Source organism: Ursus americanus, chromosome 27, assembly GCF_024610735.1.
Source record: "Ursus americanus isolate L20-20 chromosome 27, mUrsAme1.1.p, whole genome shotgun sequence".
Taxonomy (NCBI): Eukaryota; Metazoa; Chordata; class Mammalia; order Carnivora; family Ursidae; genus Ursus; species Ursus americanus.
In genome coordinates, this window is record NC_142153.1 from 41768473 (window position 1) to 41788862 (window position 20390).

Sequence of the window (20390 nt, forward strand, 5' to 3'; positions counted from 1 at the left end):
TGGTAGCAAGCGAGCATTTCTCTTCACACTGGAGAACTGAGAAGAAAGTGTCATGATATCTTTAAAATATTTTAAATGATAGAGCCAAACATATAGACATAAGTAGTGATCTAAGCATTGATTTATAGAGTTAGATTGACACAAAATGCAAAGTATTAACCATAGTTTAATGTGGATGGTGGGTTGATGTCTTTTTTGTAGCACTCTATTTTTCTATATGTTTTAAAATTTTTATGTTTTTGTTTCTGTTTTGAGAATGCGTGTAGCCTTAAAAGCCCAGAAAGTACAATAAAAGGTATTCTAGTTCCAATCCCTCATGGTCTTTGCATCAGAGATTCAAATACTTGGCTTCCATGATTAAAGTTCAAAGAGATAAGAAATTATTTGAGGCAAGTCAGGAGTTCTAAAGGGAACTCCACTATTGCATAGCCTGGAATGGGTATCTGTAAAATAGATAGCAGATAATTGCTTCCATATATATCATCAGGAGTTGAGAATATCCTGTAGGATTCTGGAATCCAGAAATTCTCTGGCTGTAGTTTCAAAGTGGGATGGCCCAAATCAATCTATGACCCTCTCCCTGAGCCTTTTGGGGACCAGGCTTCCTTGTAGAAGTCCTCCAGGCCCGCACATGTCTGGAATCCCACCTTCCAGCCCAGATATTCCTAAGCCAAAGTAAAAACACTAACTGTCTTGGTATTCTCTTTTGCTTTCAGGAGAGCAGGGAAGGGCCACTAAAGTTCTCATCGCCAGGCCATTCAGTGTCCCCACATCAAAATTCCCTGGGATGGCAGGTCAGTTTAATAAATTCATCAGCTCAGTAACACTTGGCTAGTCTGTAAATGCCCTGTCACTGGGAAAATACATGACAAAAAATGTCTTGTCCATAAACTTCCACCTTGAGTCCAAGCCCTATAAATCAATGGTGCTTTCAACAGCCTCTTTTAACCATTCCAGTCTTCTGATGGATTCTCTGCTTTTTAGTTTGTTGAATATGAATTTCAATGAGAGTCAATTATTTTATAGGGAAAAATGTTTTTCACTAAGCAGGAAATTTTTTTTATCTTACTAAAGTTGGACATAATAGTTTAGACATTTCCATTCCCTAAAACATAAAACATCTAGTGCATGGCCATTACCCTAACCACTAAATCAAAATGTTCTTCTAAGGTAGAATGTGTTAGTACTTAGAAAACTCATTAAGTCAGAAAATATTCATTGATCTCTGCAGTCTGAAAAGTACAGGGCTGGTCACTTATGGAAATAATTGTCAGTATTAGCCTCACTCCATTTCCTTAGGGAGTTACAAATATTTAGGGGAGAGAAGGTAATCAATGTGATAGGTTTTCTTGAATTTAGCCATAAACTACTTGTTTTGCTCATATAGATTTTACACCTGTTTTCTTCAAAACCTGAATTCTAAAAGTTAAAACAATGACTGTCATTTCTGATAATGGTGTGTACACTTTCTATAATCTTTTATTTTTAAATGATATGAATGAAATCTTACCAAGTATCCTATTTACTAAAAGAAACTATGAATAAACTGTCAGAGTTTCTGACATGAGAAAGTTTGCATTAAAAAGTAAAATCTGATTCTTCTAGGCCAAAGTGGTTGAATTGAGGTTACAGACTCAGAAAAATGGATTGCGTAGTCATTACATGCTGCCTTTCAAATGACATAACCATCAACGTTTGCTCGATCATATTTACCGAAGCTTCTAAGCGATCTCTATTCAATATCCAGTGTAATAATTTCAAAATAAAAACATTCATGCCGCTCCCGTTAAAATGCTTTCATGGATTTGTACTGATAGCAAGATGAAAACAAATCTCTGTAACGTAGTCGTGGATTTTCCACTGCAGCTCTGTGTCCCAGCACGCCGCTCTCGCTACCCAGGCTCTCTCGAACAAAGATTTGCCACAAGGTCTCTGCACACAGTGTTTTATCTGCATGGAAGACACACCTCACCTTCCTTCACCCAGTTAGTTCTGGCTTATTCGTTTGCTCTCAGCTGAGTGACCTTTTCCTCCAAGAACCTTTCTCTGACCACCCCAACTGGACAAGTCCCCCCTAATACATACCCTCAGAGGACCTTTATCTCTGTGTCATACCAACTTTTCATGCTTGGAATTTTACATGTCTGTTGGGTGATTGTTGCTATGTCTTCCCTGGCAGAGCGTAAACTCAGTGGGTAGAGAGCCTGTGTCCGACTGTTCACTGTGGAACCCGGCCCCCAGCGCAGTGTGGCGCACAGAAGACATTCATAAATCCCTGTTGAATGGATAAATAAATAACCCTTCCCATCTCCCTAAACACGCTGTGCTTATAGGCTCTCCACACTTACTCATGCCTGTGGGTGTGCACCATTTTCTTCTTTCAGGCCTGCAGTCAGCTGCCCAGGAGAAGGGATTTGGAGCAGTGGTGCTGGAGGGGGGGTGTCTGCCATGACAGTTCAAAGCACCTCAGTTCTGGCTTGGCAGGAAGTGACATCATGTGATTCCCATGGGTTTGGAAGGCGAGACGCCTCTGAGGCTCTAAGGAAGCTCACAGTGTCAGGAACGACGTCCCTTCCTGAGTCGGCTTCTCTTATGGTTTCATTTTAATATATTTAGATTCCACTATGTATCATTTGGGTTAAATTTCGAATTCCAAATCCGACCCAATCTATAACCTTGCCACAAGAGACTGAATGTATAGATGTCCCCCAAAATTTATGTATTGAAACCCTAACCCTCAAAACGACGATATGAAGAGGTGGGGTTTTGGGGAAGTGAATAGGTCCTGAGGGTAGAGCTCTCACAAATGGGGTTAGTATCCTCGTAAAAAAGCCAGAGAGAGTTATTTTGTCCTTCCACCGTGTGAGGTCCAGTGAGAAGATGGCGGTCTAAAAACCAGCAGGTGGCCTATCACCAGCGATCAAATCTGACGGCGCCTTCACTTCGGACTTTCCAGCCTCCAGAACTGTGAGAAGTGCGTGCTCATTATTTAGAAGCACCCAGCTTGTGGTATTTTTGATATAGTAACCCAAATGAACGAAGATCCTTGAACAATACATACATAACCTCTCAAATATTCAAGTTATTCTATTAAAGCTCAGGGGCTTTGGGGTGGACAGCTGGAAATCCTCTTTAAAATTTCACTTAAAATGTTTCAAATAATACATTTTGGCTAATATCGCAGTGTTGGTGATAAAAGCCTTTGAGAAACTGTCCATTTCTAAACACGAATCAAATATCTTCAATTCTATTAGTGAAGAGGCTATAAAAGTCTCTTGATTATACTAGAAATGTGCTCTCTCAATTTTTTTAAAGATTTTATTTATTTATTTATTTGAGAGCGAGAGTGAGGTGGCAGGGCAAGGGTGAGGCAGAGGGAGAGGGAGAAGCAGACCCCCACTGAGCAGCGAGCCTGCCACGGGGCTCGATCCCAGGACCCTGGGATCATGACCTGAGCCGAGCCAAAGGCAGCCGCTGACCTAACTGAGCCACCCAGGTGCCCCTGCTCTCTGAATTTTTAATTGAGAGTCATTATAGTGAAAACTAATTTTGACATATGGACCCTTGTTTTGATGTTATTTTGATAGTTGTCTCTATAGTGTCTGTCTCCCAGAATTTTTAATAAATGCTCTGAAATTGATGCGCTGTGTGCTTGCTCACTTTGTTGCAGGTGCCACACAAATTCAAAGTAAAGGAAAAAGAAGTTTTTCTGAGGGATGATGTGATACACATGAATCAGTAATGCTTCTTGGGAAAGTTTTCAGTGGAAACGCCATTGTGGGGGGAATTTGGGGCATCAGGTGTCTGTATAAGGTGTCTGCTTCTCAAAGGCATAGTTTTATTTTGGGGACAATTTTCAGTGAGTACAAAGGATATTCCATACGGCCCTGCAGAGACAGGAGTTCACAAGAAGTCCTGTGGGACTGTGTCACAGATGGAAGCACTGGTACCATCCACCACGTAACTCCTAAGTCCTGCACTGACGTTGCTTCCCTGGAGTCACGGAGCGGCTGCTCCTCGTACTGGGGCTGAGGGAGGGCGCCCCTGCTTCAGGTCGAGGCATTAATGCTGACTTTACGGAAAGCTTCTCCTGTCTGTGCTGCTGTTGAAAGACTATTTGCACCCCTCCCCCACCTTCCACTACAATAAAAGGAGAAATTTCGGGTCCAGTTCATGAATGCAGTTAAAGACAGGGGTAATTATTCTGTTGGATTCCGACTTCCTCAAGTACCTAGCGAGAACTTAATGAGAAGCAGAATTATTCTTGATGACAGATACAACTGAGATCATCTTGGGAGTATCCAATAAGATAATAGGATACTCCCAAGATGATCTTAATTGTACCGCAAGAAGGAGAAGAGAAGGGAATCAATGATAAAATTAAATTTTAATTTTGAAATCTACATGTGCTTTTTTTGAAGATGAAAGGGAAACTTTAGTGCTCATCCGATGAATTTCTCAAAGAAGAATTCAATGAAAATATGTAAGATGAATGCTCTGGGCTAGTTGGGTAAAATAAAATATATGCAACAGCACACTTCTCAAGAGCCCTAAAAGGTATTCTACTACGAAGAAGCAAATATTCAGTGCTCTGCACGCACTTACAGTGTGAATAATTTCTGTACTGTGGAAGAACGTTTGATTTTCATACCAATAGATTTATAAATTAATTTTTTGTATTTTTAAAATGTTTATAGAGTGTTGTTATAATTTGATTACTTTAATCATTAGAAAACCAACTGAAACACAAATATTGTATCTATGATTCTTAACAGTAACAGCAACTATGTTTTCCTACTGTGCATTGACGTTTAACTTTATCTCATTCATGTCATTTGACTGTTAATGCCCTTGTTTTCTCCTAATGTGTCCTTAATTATTGGGATCCTCTTTTAGGTCACATAAGCATAAATAAGAGAAAATTCTCTTTAAAATCAAAAGGACCACTCCTGAAGATCTCTATTTGTTTGATACATTCATCACACAACTGTAGACGGTAGCAGGATTTAAACATCGTAATGCTTGTTTTCGTATCAGCGTTCTCCATGTTAATTGGTCTGGAAAACTCTTTTGATCTAATAGATCCTGGATTTTTTTGTTTTTGTTTTTGTTTTCCTAGATTTTATTTATTTATTTGACACAGAGCGAGCACAAGCAGGGGGAGCGGCAGGCAGAGGGAGAAGCAGGTTCCCCACTGAGCAGGGAGCCTGATGTAGGACTCCATCCCAGGGCCCTGGGATCATGACCTGAGCCGAAGGTGGACACTTAACTGACTGAGCCACCCTGCGCCCCAGATTCTGGTTTTATAGTGATGAATTGTTCAAAAGCATGTTTAAAAAAGTCACCTGGCATATTTTTTCCTTTTTCATGTATTTTCTCATTATGATTGATAAATATTCCAGGAAGTAGAAAGCAGTATTTTACCATATACCTGCTACCACATATTTCTAAGTCACATGCCTGCCATGTATCAGGTGCTGTATTAAGTGCTTTGCATAGAATATTCTATGAATTTTGACAAGAACCAAGTATATTCGCTGTTAATAGGTCCATATTACAGATTTAAAAATGAAGTCTCTGAGAAGCAGCTAAACTACCTGCATCCTCAGAAAACTCGAAGTAGTAATAGAACCAGAGGGACACCTACACTAGCCTGACTTCAAAAAACTGTCAAAAATTCAAAAGTTAGGGAATTTATAGGAAAATATGTGCTTTATGGAATAAATTTTAAGAACTAAAGTATATTTTATTTTTTAAAAAGTAACAGGCCTTTAATCTTACACAGCTAAATTACTGATTATATGTTTGCTGAGCTGACTTAAAGGTTCAGAAAATTGTATCAGGAGTTTTGTTTTTTTACTTCAGAGCCTTCTTAGGGGTGCATGGCTGGCTCAATCGCTTAGGTCATGATCCCAGGGTCCTGGGATCGAGTCCCGTGTCAGGCTCCCTGCTAAGCAGAGAGCCTGCTTCTCCCTCTGCCTGCCACTCCCCCTGCTTGTGCTCTCTCTCTCTCTGACAAATAAATAAAATCTTTAAAAAAAAAAAGCCTTCTTAAAGTCTTTTTACTACAAAAAATAAAATAAAATGACACAAATAGCTGGCAAAGAAGATATTTAAATAATTATCCTCATTTACTTAAATAGGTAATTCTCATGAAGTGTTCAGTAGCTAACATAATTACTAAAACATAATTATTTAAAGAGTGGTCATAAATTTTAGGTGAGTAGTTAGAAAACCCGGGTTTATCGATGTATTAGTTAGGAAAAGCTGACTACTATAAAAACACCGATCCAAAATGTCAGTTGCTTGAGGAACTAAAGGTTTGATTCTTGCACTCACTGTCGTCCAACGGTGACCAGGGGGGTGACGATGCAGGATGGTGGCGAGGTTCCACAGAGTTACGCAGGTCCTACGTTCCTTCTATGCAGTGAATCTGAGATCTTTAGACTCCTGCACTGAAAGGTTCTACCTCTGTCCAGCTGTAAAGGAAATAGGGGCCACAGAGGTGGTCAGACGTGGAAGCAACATAAATCACTTCAACACACGTTACACAACGAGAATTCGGTCATATCGCCCCACCCGAACTGTAAGCAAAGCTGGGAAGCAGTCTCCTTGTGCCCAGGAGGAAAACAAAAGAAGGCCTGGCGAACACATAGCTTTGTCTCTGTCCCAGCAAGCAAAGGACTTCATCATCAAAATCACAAGTGGGGACTAGAGTTTTGATGGTGACATCGAAACCCCAGTGAATAGGGATAATGTAAGACATCAGCAAAAACTCCTCAGTTGGAGAAGAAACTCAGTCTTGGTTCCAAAATTATGAGCTACCAAAGACGATTCATCTATTTTAGCATTAGGAGTATGTCTTACTAGCTTGACTCTTTTGCAATGCCAGGGTGAGCGAAGCCCAAGTGTTTTAATTATACTAGTGATTTTGAAACAAATTTAAATAAAACTGGAGTGTTTCATAAATTTCTGAATTATGACATCATTTTAAGGCACTATGAATTCACACCTTATTAAATGTGAAGATTATAAAATTAGACTCATTTTTAGGAATAAAGAACTAGTTTTCCTAAAACTGTAAATTGTGTCATTCTTGAAAGGAAGAAAAAGACTAACGATACTATCTCATGCCCAAATATAGAAGCAGCAGTTGAAAATTGTCTTCCTCCAACTTTGCCAATGTACACGATTGCTGAGATATATTACCACATCCTATTTACTGTCCTTGGCTTGGCTTCAACTGGAGACTGCCAATTCCTTTTGAAACGGCCAGAAATTTGTGGCACTCTTATTACAAATGGTCTTTTTTTTTCCCTCATGGAAATATTTTACTTCTTCTATTTTTCCATACTATGACTTTGAGAAGAACTTTGTTCCAAGATGGTGGCTGTTTGTCAGTTCTACCATTACACTTAACCGCTAAGCTCTCAGAAAATAATTTCTAGAAAGGAATTTGTAATTTTAGTACTGTTGACACTTTAAATTCCAAGTCCAGATTTTATTTGTCCATGCATTTACTCATGCACTCCAGACTGTTTTTGGCTTATCTTCTAGATGACAGGCACTGTGCTTAGAAGGAATCAAACTTCAACAAATCCTGACCCCTGACTCACATTCTTGTGGGAGAGATACACAAGTAATCTGATAAATAAAATAAAATCCAGACTGTGAAAAGTGTTATAAAGAACAAAAGTGGGGTTTCTGGGTCTTTATATAATAATAACTGAGTCTTTGAAATAGAGAAAAAATTAAAGAGCTTATTTTAAGATGGTTTAGGGTGGGGACCTCTCTATGGAAGTGAAGTTCAAACTGAGACTTAATGGTTGAGAAAAATCCACTCACATGATAGGACAGGAAAAGAGTACATTTGAAGGCTCTGAGATGGGAGAGTTTGGTGTATGACTAGTGCAGTGAGTCCAGGGGCTGAAGAAATAAAGGACTGGAAAGGAAAGTGAAGGCCAAGCCAAGCAGAGCCCTTTCAGTCATGGAAAGCCAAAGATTTTAAGTGGGAAGTGTCTTGCAGTGCTTTGCTCCTGTAACAGGATTTGCATTTTTCAGATCATTTTTGTGGCTTCATGGGAGAGTAGGTTGAAAGGTAAAAGTAGAAATTGGGAGACCGATTAATGAATCATCCAGACAAGACATCACTGTGGCTTGGATCAGGGTAATCAGAGCAGAGATAGAGAAAGGTAAGGATCTATGTGGAAGCCCCAAGACAGGCTGGTGGGTGGGCCTGAAGGGTAAGAGGAGGGAAGGGTCAAATGTGAATCTCAGGTTCTTGGCCGGTAACTAAGTGTATGATGGTACCATTTACTGAAATACGGATGATTATGCCAGGAACGTGTCTGGGAGGGTCAAATAACACATTTGGAACAATCGAGCTATTTGAGATGTGTAAGAGTCATTCCATGTAGATTTCAAATGACAGCTGGGTGTAAGCCTGGATCTAGGAGAAAAGTTTGGGTTAAAGTAGCATTTATCATATTATAGATGGTATCTACATTCCTGTGAATGGCTGAGATCACCTGGGAAAGAGTGCACATGAGTAAGAAAAGAGTGCTTAGAACCTGGTGGGAGAGACCTCAATATTTAAAAGGTAAGCAGGGGAAGAGGCTTATGCATAGAGTCTATATCCACAGGGTAGTACCTGAAAAAATGCATTAGCGTCAGTGACATTTTCCGGGACTCTCTAAATTGTGGATGCTTGGAAAAAACAGAAGACATGTAATCATGTGTCCTCGCCAGATATGCGGGTCAGGTTCTTTAATGCAAAAGTCATATATAAGATGCTGTTTTAATGTTCATAACAGACTTCCTACCAAATGTATCTTACAATGTTCATGTGTACAGAGATTTCCACAAAACCACTGCCATTTTTATTTATTTTGTCTAGATGTAAAGCAGACAGCTTGTCACGTTACACATATTGCTAAAATTCCTGCAGCCTAATGTGTACGGATTTGTGAATTTTGAATGATTTGAAGTTCACGAATATCTTGAGGTTGGTTTGTTTTGTCTTGTTCAAACTCTGGATTTCATGTTTTTGCAGTTTAATACATTTCTTGAGAGGAAAGAAATGTTTAGATTTCCAGCTAGATGTAAAATTGTCAGAGAGAATGGAAGTTAAACATATAAAGAAACAAAGGTAACACATCTTGGAAAATACTAGGAAAACCTTTAAATCGCCTAGGCAAATGCAGTCAAGGTGTTTATTTTTAATCAAAACTCTAGAAAAAGAAAGGTTAACTTTTGGGAAAACTAATGAATGCTGTAGGCTTAGTGAAAAACAATTGCTAGGTGCTCTATTTTTCAGAAAGCTTCTAATAACATTTTTTGATCAGCAACAGCATAGTAATATCAAATAGAGATAAAAAATATATAGACATTTTAAAAATTATTTTTATCTTACGCCATTTCCATGACGACATGATTCTCCACACCTGTCAGGCTAATGGGAAAATCAACATGCCCTTAAATGCCGAAGACTGTTTTCAGACCCTTGAGTTGTCCTATTAATCCAGTCCATTTGCATGCTTCTCACATGCCACTTAGAAGGCCAGTTTGCTTACATCCCTTCTTAAAACCTATTTACTAGAGTCCTCATCTTTTAGCTTGGCATTCAGGGCCTTCTACAATCTTGCCATATGTAACCTTAAATCTATTTCTCCCACTACCCCTTACATTGGGAATGTAATCCCTATGTTATGACTAATTTACTCACGGCTATTTATGTATTTCATGTAATTCCTGTCTGAAAATGCTTTCTATGTATTTCTGACTCTACACTGTGATCACCTCATTGTGTCTTCTACTCAGTGACAAGTTTCCTTCTTTTACACAAGAGGAGTGGGATTGGATTTTACAGTTTTTTGTCTCCCTTGCATTGCCTGGACAAGTGACATATTATAGACTGTAGTTTCTTAACAAATGTTTCTTGGTTAATGAGATGATTCATATACAAAATGCCTTTGATGAGAAGGATGAATAAACATGATCAGAGAGGTTAATGTAATTAGATTAATTCTCCCTTCAAAACTCACATCTTTGATATTGTTCCACACTAACCCCCACAAAGAAAGACAGAGCTGTCAGTAGTCACCTTCCAGATTCCATTTTTCTTTCCTCAAATACTTTCACGAGTAAAGATTTCTTGGTCAGTCCCTGGTGTTTTACAAATAGAATGATTTCCTAATGTGTGACGTACATAAGGAGAACCTCGTCTGAGGACTTAGTGAGCTGACCATCATAGATGGATGGGAGGCTTTCAGGAGATGCCTCTTTCTTCCCCCCTTCAGGTTCTCCAAGTACATCTGTTTATGACTGAGCTCCTAGAGGTTAGGTAGTAAGGGGGCCCACCGCACCAAGAGATGGACTGTGTATCAGATGCTGTGGAGACCACCCAGATCCCCCTTCAGGATGGAGACAACTGATTACCTTCGTGGCTGGGGCTGTTGGGTGCTGACATCCCACAGCTGAGTCCTGATGCGAAAATTTCTCTTGGCGGAAGGAAATCGCTCGGTCCAGTGCTATGTCTCCAGCCCAGGGAAAGCCTGCATCCGACACTGGTCAGTGGAGGGATACGAAGGACTGTCCCCCCTGCCTCAGTAGGCCCTAGCTCTGTAGGGGAGCTCAGCTCTAGGGCTCCCTGAAGAATTGCTTGAGGTCTGTGTTGCAACTCCGTCATGGTTCAGCCTTACCCCGTGCTTGCTCTTGCTCGTTCACTGCTTCATATGCATAATCCCCAAGACCAATCCCCAATAAATCTTGAGCACGCAAGTCTCCAGTTTACACTCGGTTTCCAGGGAACCAAGCTAAGACAGCATATATTCATAACAGGCATTAATAACAGCCTGTCCTCACTCTCGCTCCTGCGTGGAGAGAGATTTGTATGTGTGATATTTGGAGGCTTTCAGAGCTCCGTGTCTTTCTGTTTTCTACTATCTCCCTCAAATGTACTGGAATTGATCTCAGTATTTTAGGGATGCGTTCAATGTTTCTTTAAAAAGTTATTTATGTTTCTTGTACCTTTGAAGAAGTGGCTTGGTTTAGAAGAATCAGCATGGCACTAAGACTCAGAAAACTTAGATTTTGCATCCGGGTCTTATACTTCTCAGTCCTTGAGCTTTTCCGCGGCTCAGTGTCTACATTTAAAGTTGGTTTAATGGCATCTACCCTCTGGATCTCTGATGATGTGCCAATGAGAGTAGATGCATAAAAAATTAAATTAGAAATATGTTTCCATTTATAAACAATCATATTTTAAAAAGAAAAATGCCATTATTAAAATAATCAGTGACTTTTTCAAAATCATACCCTCTTTAACCCTTCTCTGATTTTTTGCGATCTGAATTTTTAAAATTGACTTAAATGTACATACCTTCAGGGTCTCAGAAGACTTTAGACATCGTCTGTTCTAATTCTCCTTTTCCTGCATGAAAAAGTGGTAGTATCATACTGCTGAGAAACTTGTCTATCATATGATTAATTAGAAAAAGATCCACAGATAGCACCTAGGGCTCCCTATTTTTCTAATGACTGATAGTATTTTTTTCATTTGTAAGGATGATAGAAATTTGGTCAAATTATTTTTGACTTATAATCCCCACCTACTAGTATTTGTTGTTTTGTAAAAAGTTATGCCATCCTTTCCATTTTGAATAATTCAGCTTTCTTTTCTCTGTCTTTCATTTCCATTGTTGCCTTTTGATTTAAATGTAGCCCATCAAAATGAGCTTACATGGGATTGTCCCAAAAAGAGCATGCAAGTCCCTTTAATATAAAATGGAGGTAGTACTAAATATAGACTTAATTCCGTAAACTGACATCTCAGCAAATGGTCTTTTTTACCTCTGTGGACAAGTTTGTGCCTGTGTGTGCGTGTGTGTGTGTTTTATAGAACGGCATTTTCACATTGCCACCAAAGCACTCTATATAAGAAAATAATTCTCATTTGCCAGGTAGGGGTAGGAGCTATGGGACTGGTATAGCTGACTTCTGTCTCTGATTTCTCCATTCCCATTATTCTGTTTGACATCTCTGAAGCCAGTTTTACATTTTAGTAGACCCATAAATAATGGTGATAAGCTGGAAAGGCTGGACTGTACAAGAAAGGAGAAAAGAGATAAATAACATATATACATTCCGTTACATTAAAGGGCAAGGGGGCATTAAATGTTAGGTAAACCCAATTCCAAGCAGGACAAACTGAGCGACCAGGAAAAAAAAAAATACATGTCAGCTTCAAGCCCTTCAATTGGGGGGGGGGGGGTGCTCTCCCAGTCCTGGGGCTTCTTTCTGGGTGTTCCAGCAGCGTCCCCCGTTAACTGTTTTCAGGCAAGGTTAGGTGAGAAGGTATCTGTTCCCGACCTGACGACTCCTTTGGCAGCTTCACCCCAAGCCTGCCCCAAAGGTGAGGCCCCTGCAGCGAACCACTCCAGCGAGAAGCCCCTGCATAGTTGCCTCCGAGACCAGCGCCTTCTCGCCCACCTGTCGCCCACCTGCGCGCAGTTAGCCCCCAGCCCTGCTTCAGACCTTGTAGGAAAAAAACCCACAAAAACCTTGCTTCACCTTACACTCTTTTTTCTTGAGTATTCTTTCTCTTGCGTATTTCTGAGGAGTGCATGCTTCAGTGTAAGGTGCTCCTTTTCCACGACCCTGCGGAATCGTCTCAGCTCATTTACAATTAATGGACAAACTCAGCCTCTGTCCGCGCCTCCGGACGTCCCCCGGGCTTCTGTTTTCCAGCCGGGCTCAGAAAGTGACCCTGTCTGGCTTCTGCTTGGGCTTGCAAGCAGCAGATCTTTCCTCCGTCCCCCAACAGGGTAGGACTTCGAAGCTCGAGGCGCAGAAGCGAGCGATTTCAGCGCGAGGGGCTGTTTGCGGCGAGACATCATAGTAAGAAGCACAGGTAACAGCGGAAGGACGGCGGCGTGAAGGCCCCGATGTCCTAGGACCCAACAATCTCACCTGCAAGCTCTTTACAGAGGGGCTGAGTCAAGGTGGCAGCTGATGCGCGAATGCCCAGGGAGCAGCCTGCCACGTTGGAGGCACCGGGTGGGGAGAGCCTGGGAGAGTCGCTGGCTGGTAAGGATGAAGATCTCACTGGTAAATCTCAAGACCGAATTTCCAGGATTCCACGGTAGAAGGAAATGATTATAAAGATCACAGACAATACAGGGGCTCTGCTCTGAACACACAAAAGCTCCCCAAACACGGCTACTTTCCTGCCTGGGTAATGCCAAGAATATTAAGCACCGGCCACACTGACATTCCTGTCCTGGTGGGTGGAAGAGGGCAGGGAGTCAAGCTGGTGCCAAGCTTCTCCCCTGCATCGTGGCGGCCCTGGCCTCTGAGACCACATAATTATATTCCCTCTGTTCTTAACAATTCATCTTTCATTACGAAGCCAAATGACCCATCCTGTCAGTAAAGCCAACCGGCATGGCTGGGAAGGAAGGGACCAGACACCGCAAGCCTTCCCAAACCAAGGAAATTAGACATTTCAACCACTAGTACTGATTTTTTTTTTTTTTAAGTGCCAAGCCATGCAGCTTAGCTGTCAGGGCAGTGAAGTGAAAATAAAATTAGGGGCCAAATGCCTAAGCCCTCAAGAAATGTCACGGAGAAGAAGCAAAAACAAGTAAAATGTTTACCTTATCATTATTTTTTTTTAATGTTTAAATATATGGATTGTTATCAGTGCACTGAAAATGGAATCAGTGACCCATTGGACCAAGTGCTTATATTTAAGAAATGCCTTGAACTTTAAATAAACACCATTTTCTTTTCTCTTGGATTAATTTCCTTGCAAATGTATGACACGGCTTGGGAATATACACCCAGCTGAAAAAGACAGACAAGGGCAGCGCAAAGCCTAATTTTCTTACCATTCAGTCTTTATTGAACAGACAACATAGCTTTCACAAGACACATGAACTTCTCCTCTTTCTTATCCACTCCAGGGACAGAGAAATTGAATTGAAGTCAGAATTCAAAGTTCCCTCCAGTGACCACAAAATAGCATTTTTAAATCTTGTAGCATTTTGTTTTTGCTATTTTGTTTTGTTTTGTTTCTTTTCCTTTTCCTCTGCAGGCCTGTGAATTTCTAAGCAGCCCAGTCCCTCCGCCTCCTCATTCCTGCCCTTATTAGCGGTAAAGATGTATCAAGCAGCTATGCAGCGGTAGGGAATTCACATCACCTCGCTGGGCCTTAGCTTTTTCTCCATAAACCGAGGGAGTTGGATTAAATCATTTCTTGCTCCGGTGTTTGGGTTGATTTTCTGGGTCTGGGTGGATTTAATGTTTGGATGTCCCCGTGTGTATGTGTGTGTGTGTGTGTGTGTATGTGTGTGTGTGTGTGTGTGTCTTTGTGTGGTGGGAGGAATCTCTGACTGTAGCTTGAAATACTAGAGAGTGGGCCCCAGCCAAAGAGAGCATTCCCATCCACGTGTGAAGGAGACCGTGGGTGGTCACTGCCATCAGGAGTCCTCAGAACCACTCGCCCCTTTTCCCACTCCTTTAGAGGACCTATTTCCTGTTTTCAGCTTAGTATTCTATAGATTTGTACTGCACTTCGAATGGTATATAAAGAAAAAGCAATTATCATTCCCTTGATGATTAGAAAACAACACTTTGAAAAATGACACTCATGCAAGAATCTTCACACCTTTGAATGGGAGGGGAAATATTTGTATGGGATGGTGAACTTGTGTCAAATGGCCAAACATACAATCATAGGGAGGTTACTGTCACAGTTACAGATTATCTCCTTGTTGTGATTCAAGAGTTAACTGAATATTTTAACACTGTGTCACATTTTTTAATTGTTCTATAATAATTTTCATTGCCTCCATAAAATAACTTATTTATACATAACCTCTTAGTGAAATAACTTTTGTTTATTGGGAAAATTAAGTTGGACTCATATTAGTTTGAGCAGGATGAATTACAAGACGTACCGGGTGTATTAGCTTCTCCCGGCCACTGTAACAAATTGCCACAAACCAGCTGACTTAAAATGAGAGAAATGCATCCTCTCACAGCTCTGGAGGCCAGAAGTTCCATCCTGCGTGTGAGCAGAGCCACACTGCCTCTGCAGACTCTAGGGGAGAATCCTTGCCTACCTCTCTCCCAGCTTCCGGTGCCTGCCCAGCAATCCTTACTGCTCTTGGCTTGTCTAAGCTTCACTGTGATCTCTGCCTGTCTTCCCTTGTCTTCCCCTCCATCTCTGTCTCCCCTCCGTCTCTATCTTCCCCTTTCTAGGCTCTTAACAGGACACCCATCATTGGCTTCACAGTCCACCCTAAACCAGGATGTTCTCATCTCGAGATCTTTACCTTACTCATATTTTCAAAGGACCTAATTCCAAATATGGCCACATTCTGGGATTTCGGGGGGACATATCTTTTGGGGGTCACTCTATCTCTTGGTAAGTTTGGGCTGCTATAACAACTTACCGCAGACTGGGTGGCATGAATGACCACATTTACTTCTCACAGTTCTGAAGGCTGGAAGTGCAAGATCGAGGTGTCGGCAGATCCAGGGTCTGGTGAGAGTCCGCTTCCTGGTTCACACGTGGCCATCTTGTTGCTCCCTCCTCACAGGGCTGACAGCAGAGACAGGAAGCAAGTTCTGGAATTCCTGTTATAAAGGCACTAGCCCCATTCATGAGGCTCCACCCTCATGACCTAATTACCGCACCTCCTGATACCATCACATTGCAGACGAGGCTTTCAACCCTGGGCTTTTGAAGGAACACAGACATTCAGTCCATAATGCCATTCAGCCCACCACATGGGGTCAGTCATGGAACTCAAGCGCAGAAACAGCTGCTGGGCCTCAGAAATAGCAACTGGGAAGCCTCTCGGAAACAAAACTCATTCTCTCAGTCATCCTCCCTCTCCCTCTAGGGCTACCTGGATCCTGATTCTGCTTCACCTTGCATATTGGCTTCAATCATTTATCTCTGCAGCCTGTCTCTGTGGCAGAAGAATTTCCTGCAGGTCTTCGACTCCTCTGCCTTTAGCTCAAGAAGCCCACAGGGGATGAGTAACCTCTCAGTCTCCATTCTAAATGCCTAAAAAGAAAAACAAAAACAAAACAGAACAATAACGTCATGGGCCAATTTAGTTCAAGCCTGTATCATGGGTCCCTTCAGATCTAGTCAGGACAATGGTCAGATAGGTGAGGTCTTGGAAAGGAAAGGCACTGAATAAAGTCACAATAACCTGAAGATGATTAGTAAATAAGAGATGTTTATGCAATTTCCAATGTTGATTGAGAAACTGTTTAACTTTTTAAGAGAATTCCCCAAATACCTCAGAGCCATCTAAAATGGCTTCTAGGTTTAGACTTCCCAGACACGTATGATCTACATCATAAATTATTAATTTTTGTGTTCTACTATCACAGTAGCACCTGCCAGGCCTGTCAAGGTAGTTTGCAGTTACTTTTCTGGAAAATCTTCAAGAAAACTCCAAGCTGTATGGCCTGTAATTAGGACAACACACTACGCTTTGGTCTGACGGCTTCTGTGAGTTTTGTGAAAATTTTTGGATATATACAGGGGAGGAGATCTATGGGGCTTGTGAGATATGATCTCTTTCTCCAGAAAAGAGGTCACTACATGGCAGAAAGGAATGAACAGACCCTGAAAGGAGGGTGTTTATGTGCTTAGAGGAGAAGTGATGGTGGGGACCGTGCATGTATTCATGGGCACGACAGGAAGAGTGCTCCAAAGACTTCGTGTAAGTGGAGGGAAATCAGGAATGATACACTGGATGGAAACTTAAAAACCTCAGGGAGACTGAGTAAAATGCGATGACCACAATTAAATAAGTTCTCCTTTTCTTTGACAAATCAGGGAGCTCTCAGAAGTGTGGGAAGCTGGGCTTCATATGTGAAATGACACCACATATGGATGTGAGGTGGCCCGTACTTACGGTACGGCTTCCACGTCTCAGAAACAACATGGGGGATCGAAGCGTGCGAGGCAGGGACTACAGGTACTCCTGAAGCCTGAATACAAAGAGCACCACAGGTTCAAATGTCATAAAATAGAGCTGGCAGGTACAAGGTAAGAAATTGGCTGGCGTGGGAAAGGCAGGGTTGTTGATTTTATGGACCAACTGCTGAAATAATGCTAGATGTGGTCACTGAACTCATCGAGAAATACATGATAAGAAAAGCTACCCTGTTACTGAGATAGGCCTAGAAGTGAGAGAGAGAGTGAGTGGTACGGGCTATCGAGTAAATAGGATGACCTCACAATTGATTAGAGTAGATTATCTCAATTTCCTGAATACATGGTTAGGAGTGATATCCATATGATTGTTATATGAGCTGGATGGAATTGTGCCCCTCCCTCTGAATTCATACGTTGAAGTCCTAACCTTCAGTGTGACTGTATCCAGAGACAGGGCTTTTAGGCAGTAAAGTGAAGTGAGGTCATAAGGGTGGAGCCCTAATCCTAGCAGATTGGTGGCCTTCCAAGAAGAGAAAGAGAGATCTCTGCGTGCATGCACAGAGGAACGGCCGTATAAGGACACAGCTGTGTGTAAGCCAGGAAGTGGGTTCTATTAGAAACCAATGCTGTAGGTCCTTGATGTGGGACTTCTCAGCTTCTGGAACTGTGGGAAAATAAATTTCTGTTGGTTAAGCCACCAAGTCTATGACATTCTGTTATAGCAGTCCCAGAGGACTAATACATCGAGCCATAATCATAATCATTACTGCACATGCGTATAACATGCGTGTACATATTTTTTTCTGTGGGCTATGAAATTACCCTGGCCAGATGCTTCTATTTGTAGGAAGGACATCGCCTACTGTAGTTTTCTTTTTGAATGGGTATAGTGTTTTGTGGATCATTGGATTTTTGATTGGACAAAGTCTGGAACCAAGCTGCCAATACCATGGCAGAGTAAGAGATAAATAGAGGCTGGAGAGTGGCAAATGGGAACGCTGTGCAATCGGAGATAGCAATCTGGAGCACCGTGCTGACAATTGTCCTCTTTGTTGTCCCCCTAGATGCCCATGCAGTCTTGTTGGTCATTGGTTTCCATCAGGAGCCAAGAAGAGCACTACACGTGCCCATACATGTATCAATGTTTAGCATGTTTTTCCTGAATGGGTATGAAGAGGCTGTGAAACAGTGAGAAACTGAGGTGCTCTGGTCTAGCAAGACCCCACCTAGGATGTACTGTGTCCACTACTTTGGCTAAATATGTCAGGAACTCAAGCTGATTTTGTAATAGTTGTCTATTTGTAGTTTCTTCTGGTGAACTCTGAGCCCACCTTACATAATAAATCTTTCAATTCCTTTTTCCATTCTGGATTCGGTGCAGGGGCCAAACAAGTGCCATTTTCATGTGGATAATGTAGGCATTTTTTGGAGAAGAGTGAAATATTTGTTTTGCATGAAAATCTGGAGATATTAGTTTCTAAACTCCCCTCTTACTAAAACATAGGAGGAAAATAGGGACAGCTCGGGTGGCTCGAAGAAGGATTGGTAGGCATTGCAGAGTTGTACATGTGAGAAGTTTGAGAATAAGGGACAAAAGAACAAGATTGTAAAACCAGCCTCAGAAGTTTAGTAATGAAAGACCTTAAAAGAGATGTTTACAGCTTTCTGATACTGGAATCTGAGTAGAACACAGCTTACTGAATAAATGTATTTGGAGTTTACTGAATTTGCATCTTCCCTTTGTGCTTTGTATATTGAAAATATTTGCCTTATTCTTTTTTACTATGAAGATAGAGTGAATGTGCTTTTCTTCAAGCATTCATTTTTAGTCACCTTGGGCCCAGTCAGTCCTTCTTCTAGTAGTGATTCGTGCTGATTCATTTTACTGTTATTGTTTGCTCCGGTAATGGTAGCACATATGACATTTTTTAAAGATTATTTATTATTTGAGAGAGAAAGAGTGAGAGAGAGCACAAACAGGGAGGAGAGGGAGAAGCAGACTCCCCGGTGAGCAGGGAGCCTGATGTAGGGCTCGATCCCAGGACCCTGAGATCAAGACCTGAGTTGAAGGCAGATGTTTAACTGACTGAGCCACCCAGGCGTTCCAGCACATAGGAATTCTTGAGTGCTTTTCTAATCACATAAAAATTCACCAAATCCTCACAACAATCAGAGGAGAGGGTCAGCATTACCATTTTAGTTAGGGACACTGAGGCTTGGAAAAGTTCTGGAACTTGGCCAATATCATACACAAGTAGTAGAACCAGGATACAGATGTGGGCAACCCAGCTCTCCATTTATTCCTCCTAACTCCTTTATCAAACCAACTGGCATGGCTCATTGTGTTATGAAACCATACATGGTATCCTAGAATTTGCAACTTAACACTCAAGATGCCAACTCTCTCTTTCTTCGATTCTGAATTTAGGCCATCAAAGCCGTTTCCACAGATCAGCATATTCCTATAATAATATCAGTGCAGCACCTAGGCATGTGCAAGATGAAGGTACTGCCTCGAGCCGCCCAAACTTGGCCAGTGAGTAGAACACTAGTATGGCTCTTTCCCCGTCTTCTCTTGACACCGTAGCACAGTAGTTTAAGGTACAACAGGATGTCGGTGTGGACATATATCCAACTCGCAGGTGTCTTACCTTCTCCTGGACGCTCCCTAATGTCTCAACCTTGGCTAGAAGGCACATAAGCAGAGTGATGCTGCAGGCACCCCATAAGGAGAGGGCTGGAAGCGTGAGGAGGCTGACATGTATGCGAAACGTACACCAAGAACAAGAAGCCCGGGGTCACAGTCGGCCTCTGGGGTGGAAGTTTGCTGTAGCTAGTAGAGATTACAGGAAGGCAATTATTAGAATGGAAGTCTGTCATGTCATAAGAGCTGCAAACACAGTTTGGGGTCAGAAGTTCTGGTTGGTGGGTCAGCCCTGGGACCCTCTCGGGAGGGCAGAATCATCAGATCTGTGCTTGCTACGGTGCCAGTGGAGTCTTCTTTGTTAGTCCAAACCTCTTCTTCAGAGATCGCGAGTGGATTCCACTGAGAGTTTGCATGTACCAGTTAGAATAAAATAAAACGGAATGCAATGATTGAGAGGCTGGACTTTTGCTACACAACAGACTGTCCTGTATCCACCAGCTCATTCTTGTCCTCCAATATGGCAGGTAGGCTAGAGCGTATCTTATACAACAGGATCTGTGTGCAGCACAATTTCTCTTGTGCCCAATCTCCAGATGACACACTTCCTTTGGAACCACAAATGCTGTTTGGCATTTTAGGCCATGTGGACATAACAGGTAAGGATGTACAGTGGAAGTTTTGAGTTGAGGCCACATAATATGGCTTCCAAGTTCTGTTTCCTGGCTATTCATATTTTCAAGGTTGCCACCAGAATGTGTCTCCAGGGAACAAAGAGAA